Consider the following 9,380-nt stretch of genomic DNA (forward strand, 5'->3'; position numbering starts at 1 on the left):
CTTTTTTTTTTTGTTTTTATCATTTTAACACATCCTTGGAGAATATTACAGTTTTTTCCCCCTGTATTTTTGATCAAATAAATGCAGGCTTAATGAGCATAAGAGACTTCTTTCAAAAATATTAAAAATAGTAATTTGTCCAAACTTTTGACAGGTAGCCTACTGTATGTAGCTACATAATAATCAAACTTTATCTAAGGTAATCTCTTTTTTGTTTGTTGAGGATGTTATTATATACATGATATTATTATTATTATTATTATTATTATTATTATTATTATTATTCAGTAATTTGTTCAGTAAATTATTCACAGTTCCTGAATACCACTTCAGTAATGAACATCAGTGCTTTTTTTCCTAGTTGGGTGTGGGCAGGATTTCCTCTTCCTATTTAATCAATACTGACTAAATAGTCATATTATTAATATTAATAATATGATATGATGTATTGCATTGTTACCTTAAATATGCACTATATACACAAATCAAGTGGAAGAGAAAGAGACGATCATTACTAAACAGAAAATAAGTTATTTTCTACTTAGTTGAAACTGAAATTAAGTGTTATGTTAGAGCAGTAATATAATCAGAATTTAGAAGATACACACATCTGAGGTCCTTTTTTTGAAACCTTAAACACACACTCTAGTGTGTTAGCTTTTTTTTTACTTTGAATACAAACTCCTTAGCGTTTACTTTTGTAGCCATTGCCCTTAAACTATGTAATCTTTTGAAGGTATTTTTTGATGATTAAGCCCCTTATTGTAGGTTTCCCCCCCCGCCTGTATTTATTTGTTTTTCTTTCTTACTTTTCCTGTTATGTTTAGTTTGTTTATCCATGTATTTTTTGTTATGCTGCTATTTGGACTTATTTGAATTGTATTAAGATTTTTCTTACTGTTATTTATTTGGTATTTATGTTCTTCAAGCAATACAAAAATAATAACAATAAAATAAAACTTTTGTAGCCATTTTGCTAGTCAGCTCCCGACGTGATGTCATTCATTGTATGCGCAAATTCAGAGCGTCGCATCTGGGCGCGTCAATGGTGCTCGTGCTCTTTTAAACTCGTAATAAACCCGTGTTTATTACGGTTCGTTACGGCAGGCAAACATTCAGAAGCGGGACCCGCTTTGAAACGGCAACATATTGGTTTAATTGCAGGTGAGTGACAATTCAATAGACCAATTTGGAGTAAACGTCGCAGCTGCCTTTTCTTATCAGAATTGTAAAATATGATCTCGGAATTGCGAGAAAAAAGTCAGAATTTTGAAATACAAACTCAAAATTACCTTTTTTTATTCTTTTATTCTATGGCTTCCATAGACCACTACTTTAAACCTGTCATTTCTGCCACCAGATAGGCTCCGCCCACAGAAAAACTTCAGAGTGAAAACAATCATGGCCGCCATACTGAAGGGTCGTTCCAAACCAAAGTGCTCAAAACTGGCAACTTCAAAGGGCGCTTCAGAATGAAGGGCTTTTGAAGGGTACAACTGATGGACACTTCAGGCCCCCATGATCCTTTGCACAGGGAAGTTGTTTGGCGTCACAGAGTTCGACTTCACCTATAAATGTATGTATAGTATTTTTCGATACTACTGTAATATTTATACGAGTTAGATTTGGTACATTATTATGGTCAAAATGACATTGTACGTCAACAAAAATACTTCACAGCTACCTTTATCAGTCCATTCAAATGTTTCAAATACATTACAAATACTTATTACATTACATTACATTACATATACAAATATACATTATATTTAACGTAAAAGATGATTGGGGGTCAACCAGCGTACAAAATGTGCGACGAAGGCACCTCCTGATCGTCTCGTTAACATGACGCAGAAGTGCATTAAAAAATAAAAGTTTTTTTTTTACCCCTACACCCTTCATCCCTTTAAAGCTCTCACTTCGGAGGGTAAACCCTATGAAGGGTTTAGGGCATAGGGATGAAATAATACATAGGATTACATAATATTCACATATGCAGTTCATGGGGGACATATTGTATTAGCCCTGCAGTTACAGAATAAAATAGACTACTATTTAAACATATAACATTAACCTATTTTATCTCACACTTCTGACTTTTTTTTTCTCACAAATGCAAGTTTATATCTTCTAGTTCGGACTTTATAACTGAATTTAACTTAACAATTGCGAGTTTGTCAATTCTGAGGGAAAAAAGGCAGAAGGGTGGGATTATAAACTCATGATTCAGAGCTGAGGGGAAAAGAGAGAATGACTAGTTGATTTTTCTTATCAGAATTGTGAGATGTAATCTTGGAATTGCGAGAAAAAAATTGCGTGATTGCAAACAAGCTATTGCCTGCTCCGCCTATAGGTAGCGCCGGCCCTGGTTAGTAGACATAGTTATGGTTCATAGTGGCACAATAGATTTATTGTGTGGTTCTACAATGTATATGGCAAGATGTTCCTTTGAAAAGAGTGTAGAAATATATTTACAGATTTCCACAGGTCATCTCTAATCTTGTTGCAGTCTCCAGTCCCAGGGAGATCAAGAAGCACAATGTGTTCCAGGAGTTCACGACAGTCTGGTATCTTGATCGTCACACTTTTCACAAGCGGCCAGTACCAGTCACCAGAACTTGACTCACTGTGTTGTATGTAACTTGCAACATCGTTGGTAAATTCAGAAAGCTGTTGAGATAATAAATTGCTTTGTTTTACTTTGCTGAAAAGCAAATTAACAATGCATTATATATTTAATATGTTAAATATTAAACAGTCTCCCAAAACTTACATTACTGTTTGAGATTATTTTCTTACTGATAGACAAAAAGGTTTCAGTCTCAGCAAATTTTTCATAATTCTTGAGCTCTTCTAATGTTTTCTGGTCTGCATCAACTCCATACAGCGCAGTGATCTTTTCTACAGCAATTTCAAACAAGTCCTCATTCCTGTCCTCACTATCATCTTTTATATTTCTGAAAAGATCTTTGAGCTCTTTCTCCCATTCCTGCAGAGGTACACAGCACACAGTATAGAGAAAAATAAGGCTTTGTTCCATTCCCTACTGTCTGATTAATTTACATATTTATAAAGAACTCTCATTAAAGGCATGGTAGGATAAATGAGGACACCTCTTGAGAAAAGAGTTCGATCTCTGCTGTGTAGTTGGAGTCATTCAGATTGGCTTCCACCTGAGTAACAACAGCTGTACAGGCACCAAAACAACCAGACGGAAAGAGATCCTGTTTCCCCAAGATTGCACTTAAAAGAGAGCTCTTTCCTTCTCCTGATTTTCCAAAAATCCCTATGGTTGCCTTCTTCCTACGGCCTTTATCGATTTGATCTGAGGTTTTAGTGATTATTTTCAGAATTTGTCTTGCATTCTCCATGATCATATCTGTGTACAACAAAGAAGAGAATTACACGGGCATGCTTCTGTGTTTGAGATACTGGGATATGATATATGACAAATGATTTGGAAAATGGGTGGATGTGATATTACCCTTTTAAGTTAGTGTGCGTGTCTAAATTCTGCAGACCTTTTATAGGCAACTAATTGATTAATTACTAGTACAGATTAGAGGTGGACAGATTCAGATTTTACTTGCCTGTTGTCAGTGAACTTACATTACTGTTTGAGATTATTTTCTTACAGATAGACAAAAAGGTTTCAATCTCAGCAAATTTTTCATCATTCTTGAGCTCTTCTAATGTGTCTAAATTAGTTTCTAGTGCAGAGTAGAGGTGGACAGCATTAGATTTTACTTGCCTGTTGTCAGTGGTGGCTCTATATTCGAGTCAGATGATTCATGATCTCGTTTTCTTTTAGTACCTATCAGAGAATTCATTACCACTCATTATTTGTTCTTAATCACAGACAGTACAATGATCTTTCATTTTTATACCTTGGCTAACCATTGTAGGCTCAATGGAAAGTCCTGGAGGGGAAAGAACATATTAAAGATGATCATTTATTTTCTTACCAATCTTTTAAGAACTGTTTTTGTTCTGATTATAACAAAATTAATTGTCTCACCATCAGAGCAAGTTCTAGATTGTGATGGGACTGGAAGCAGTGGAGGTGTATTCTTCTTCATCCCATGAAATGCTTCCATCTCTTCTTTTGAGGCTCCAGAAATGGCTGATCTATAAAACAAATAATTTTAAAAAAATTAAAGCACGAATTAAACAATGTACAGTTTCACTAATTATGGTCCTCAAAAATATGCACAGAGCTACTGTCGCAAATCAGCAGATACAACATATGGTGTTTCCTTATGTAAATTTAGATGAGTAACAAGTCAAGTCAACTTTATTTCTGTAGCGCTTTATACAATACAGATTGTGTTAAAGCAGAATCAGTTATGTACACAGTTTGTCTCATAATGCTACTTATGAGACAAAGTGTTAAAATATATATTGAAAAACAACTGGGTGAGTCTCTTTAATAAGGGAACATTAGGGAACATTTCTCTGCTCCAGCTCATCACTTTTTCTCCTGAACAAACAAGAACTGCAAGTCACTTTGGAATGAGTGTATTTCCTAACCTGCATCCAGGTTTGTTTAAAGCATATGCTATTATGTATATGGGAAAGGTCAGAATTTAGCAAAGATTTTAACCCATGTGCTCAGACTACTTCAGGTTTCTCTGTCCAAATATCTCTGTCCATTTTCATTAACCTCACCTTACATCAACATCCATTGATTTATCTTCCTCATCGATTTTAGACTTATATTCAATCCCATCATCCCTTTCATCTACTTGAGAGCAATTTTCTGCTGATTCTTCTTTGTTATTCAGAAATGTCTCCATGTCCCATTCATCACAGTCCTCATCCTTACAATCGTTTCCTAAGCAGTTTAATTGTAGCAGTTCACCATTTCCTCTGGATAATATCTCCATTTCGTATACTTCATTAGTACTGTTCTCCACAGTAGCTTTGACCATATCTAGGTCCTCAGGTTGAAAGCAAACTATCACACTTTGTTTGAAAATAAAAACCCCAAAGTTTTCTAAATGGTCAAATAACTGTGAGGCGTAGCTTTTCAGAGCAAGTGTAATGAGTCCTGGGGTCAAAGGGCAACCCTGATGCAGCACTTTGTATTTCTCAACTGAAAAATCTTCTTTTGCATCATTGAGGAGGTTTTCTATAATGAGAAGATCCTGGCTCAGAGTTGGGTTTAAACGTTTTTGCTGTTCCAGCTCATCTTTAACATGACTTAAACTTATTAAAGCATAATGTGTTTTGGGAGTGATCATGACAGTAGCTGAATCTTTTGGTATTCACCCCTTTGGAAGAGACTCCATGACGTCTTCCAGACTTCTTGCCAGAATAGTTGCAATGATGAGGAAGTCCACGTTAAAGAAGTGTTGAATATTGTCATGTGGACTTTTCACAGTTTCATTAAAGTGTTTCTCAGAGCAGTTAAATGCACCGCTGTGGATTCTATCATAGAGCATCTTTATATATGGAATTAGATCCTGAATGTTGTCTTTGTAGAAGGAAACTGGGATGCCGTCTGGTCTCAGTGTGTCTGACACTTGAAGAGATTGTAAAGCTGACACAATGTCAACCTCACTGACTGTATGTGAGCATTCTTCATCCAGTGATGAACCTGTCTCGTGTCAAAAGATGCTTTTTTAAATTTAGCCATTGGAAGACTGCTTGTATCTGGCGATCTTTCTGAAAAGGTATTGCAGGAATGTTTGTCTCTAAAGACACAGGCTGATGGTCTTTGTTTTCATTCATCTCTGAGTCTCTTATTTCACAACTTCTGACATGCCACATACATTCTTCCGGAACAAAGAAGTAATCCAGTCTGGATGCAGGAGAGTCTTTTATGTAGTATGTATAATCCTGCTTTATGGGGTTCTTTCTTCTCCAGACATCAACCAGCTGAAGAGATTTCATGAACTTCTCCACAAATAAAAGCAATTTACTATGAGTACTGTTTGTAATTTTGTTCCATTTGTTGTCAATAAATCTATTGAGAACTGTGTTGAAATCTCCACCGATCACCAGCAGCCCTGTGGTCATTGACTGCAGGTACCTTGAAAGTTTATCAAGGGTTTTTGTGTCTGTGTGATGGTTGTAAACACTAACCAGAGTGTATGGCTGACCTTTCAGTTTACATTTCAACACAATATAAGCACCACAGTTATCTTTTTCATCACTTATGTGTTCAAAATCTAGGCTTTTCCTCACTAGTATGGCTGTTCCCTTGCTGGAGGATGTGTACTTTGTGTAGAAAATATACCACTCATCTTTATAGTCTTCTATAATATTTACTCCAATGTGTGTCTCTTCGCATTTTGTAGTTCTTGAAATTTCTGATCTCTTTGTCGTTTAAGTCCATTAACATTCCAGGTGATGAAGTTTATGGTCTGTGAAGCCATTGACAGATCTGCTCTCACAGACCAAAGGTCCTCAGCTTAGTAAGTTCCCTGTCAAAACCAAAAGTAACATAGGATAGGAACTTTTTGTTTTGCACTCTCTTATTCTAAGGTTTACATTTAATCAGTTCATGCATTTCTTGGGAATTGAACCCATAACCTTTGTTCCAAGTACCATGGCGCTCTATAAAGCTTCATGTTTGTACAGCATCTGCTCTATTTTTCTCTAGAAGGTATGAGGGATAAAATGTCCTTGTACTCTTTTAAATTAAAGCTCTCTCATAAACCCCTCACAGAAATGTCCTTGTACTCTTTTAAATTAAAGCTCTCTCATAAACCCCTCACACAAGTGCTTGTCAATGCGGCCGTCTGTTGTTGTTGCAGTGTCTATTTTGTTGTTGTTTTTCCCTCTCTTTACTTTCATTTTCTACTGTGAAACAACAGCCTGGAGCAGTGCTGCCACATGTGGAACAACAGATTAGTGCAAAAGCAACTCAATGCGCATGTGCCAAAGTATGCACCGCTATAAAAATTCTGGTGACGAAATTTGCGTGACACGCACTCAGTGGTGTAGCGGACGGGCACGCAGGGCATGCACCGCGGAGGTGGGGGCCCCCCCCAAAGGGATGTTTGTTTCGGTTAATTTTCCTGACAAACAATTGTTAACCAATCATTAACCATTAACTGTTAACAAAATTATAATGTTAAATTCGATTTAAACTAAATTAGAATGGATAAGTGTGTGTGACATTAAAATATGCGTACAGTGCACTACACCCTCTACACCCAGTGGACCCTCGTGTACGCGTAAAAACTGAAGTATACTTTGGCCTTAAAAGTGAAGTGGTGTCACTGTCGGCTGGCTTACATCACTTCAGAATTCCTACTGTATGAGTTATTTTTTATTTTTTCTATTTTTTTTTAATTTATAGAAATTAATATCACACAAGCAAGACTTCCGTTTCCCATTTTCAGCATGTGTGCATGATATACAAAGGTTATACAACAGTTCCAAAAACAAGAAGTTAATTGAGTGAGTTACATTTTAGACACAATTTGTCTTCTTTTCTGTTTTGTAAATTAAATAGATCCAAACAAAGCAACAGCAGAACATTTATGTGTCTCAGAACAGCATGTGTCTCAGAACAACACTATGGTGTTTCATTCTTGAATGAATCTGTTGTGATTGATTCATGATTCAATGATACTTTCATAAAAACAGTTGCTGCGTTTGAAACCGCATACTCAATGAGTAGGTACTTAATTTCAATAAGTACTTACTTAACGAGTGCTAAAAGAGTACGTGCTCTATAGCCTGATCGCGTTAAGTATAAATGTGATCTGGACGTCATCCACCATGTTGACATTAGGTGTGTTCGACTTCATGTAGCAGACCGATCGGCGAGAGTAACCACATGCAGTCGGGGGCGGAATTGAAAGTGGAGACGTCAAGTCGGACACTAACAATGCCTTGGTTAAAAAAACAGTTAATTTAAAAAATAAAGCATATAAACAAACCCAAATATGAAACAGTTATCAAATAAACGTGTGTCCTATTCTGTGTCCTAAACTCCTCTGTAACGGGCCTGTTCTAGGTGGGGCTGGAACTCGGCTCTCCTAAGTTCAAAGTCACTGAGTTTACTGATTGAACTAACTCCCCAATTAATGAATCCAACAGCAGAGATGGCAAGGAGTCATAGATCTTCAACAAAAGACCATCTTTACTAAAGAAAAGTGCAAGAAAAAAAAAAAAAAGGAAGCTGCGCTTCCAAAAACAGTGAAAAGTAAAGCAGACACTAGAGTCCAAAAACATTAACTAATACAAATTTAGCTTTAAGCAGGCAACTGGTAACAAAGGCTCAAGATTGAACAGTAAGGCATGGCACAAACCCACTATATATAAGGCAAAAACACAGTTGTAGCACATCAGGCTTAATGAACGGTAGTGTTCAGCAGGAGTCTGGAGAGAGACGCCACCTGCCGAACAGGAGGTAAATAGCAGTCCAGTGATGAGTTCTTACATCCTGAAACATTGGTGTCTCATATTTTGGAGCAGTCAGTGCAGTTTTGGAAAGAAATAAATCAAATCTGTATGTGTGTGAAAATATTCAGATGTAACCCCACTTTGTAACTGTTAACAATTTCATAAGTAACTAAGATTTGTCTTACTGTTTATCTGAATACATATTAAAGGTATAGTTCACCCCAAAATTTACATTTTGTCATCATTTACTCACCCTCATGTCATTCCAAACTTGTATGAGTTTCTTTCTTATGTTGAACATGAAAGAAAATATTTTGAAGAATGCTGGTAATCAAACAGTTGATGGTCCCCATTGTCTTCCATAGTATTTCTTTCCCTACTTTCCCTAGTTCGTTGCAGTGTCTTTAACGTTAGTTAATACATTAGGAACTAAAAATGAACATTTTTAACATATACATGAATGTTAATTAAATGTTTTATTGTTTATAATTCATTAATATTTGTTTACAATACCTAATGAACATATCAGGTAAAACATTAGTTAATGTGAATTTAGACAACTTGAAATGGTGTATATACAAAATAAATGATCCTCACTAGGGCTGAACGATTTTGGAAAATAATCTAATTGCGATTTTTTTTACCAATATTGCGATTGCGATTTAATATGCAATTATTTTTTAAAGCTCTTTATGAGCTATAAATCATTGTATCACCCTTTACTGCTTCTCTGTGTGTACTAACTGGATTTAGAATTTAAACTTAATCACAATCAGTGAACTACAAGCAAGTTAAATCCGTGTATCATTCGATCATTCGTTTTTCGTTTATTTTAAGAATTCAGCTTAAATTTTCGTTTTTCGTTCGGGGGTAGAAAAATTAATAAACAGCTTGAATATTCGATTTCTACACGTTAATTAAGTAATTAATTAACTAATTCGTTTCAAAATAAATATTTTAAGCACTAAGACAAAAAGGAAGGAATAATAAATTGGCTTGGGTATATATAGTCCTATAAT

At 35.7% G+C, this 9,380-nt stretch overlaps 1 pseudogene; it reads right to left on the reverse strand.

Annotated features, from left to right (window-relative positions):
• LOC107753519 (uncharacterized) overlaps positions 1-6,407 on the reverse strand; it is an 11,357-nt pseudogene extending 4,950 nt beyond the window's left edge.
• Positions 6,408-9,380: the final 2,973 nt, after the last annotated feature.

Source organism: Sinocyclocheilus rhinocerous, unplaced genomic scaffold, assembly GCF_001515625.1.
Source record: "Sinocyclocheilus rhinocerous isolate Xijiao unplaced genomic scaffold, SAMN03320098_v1.1 scaffold1433, whole genome shotgun sequence".
NCBI lineage: Eukaryota > Metazoa > Chordata > Actinopteri > Cypriniformes > Cyprinidae > Sinocyclocheilus > Sinocyclocheilus rhinocerous.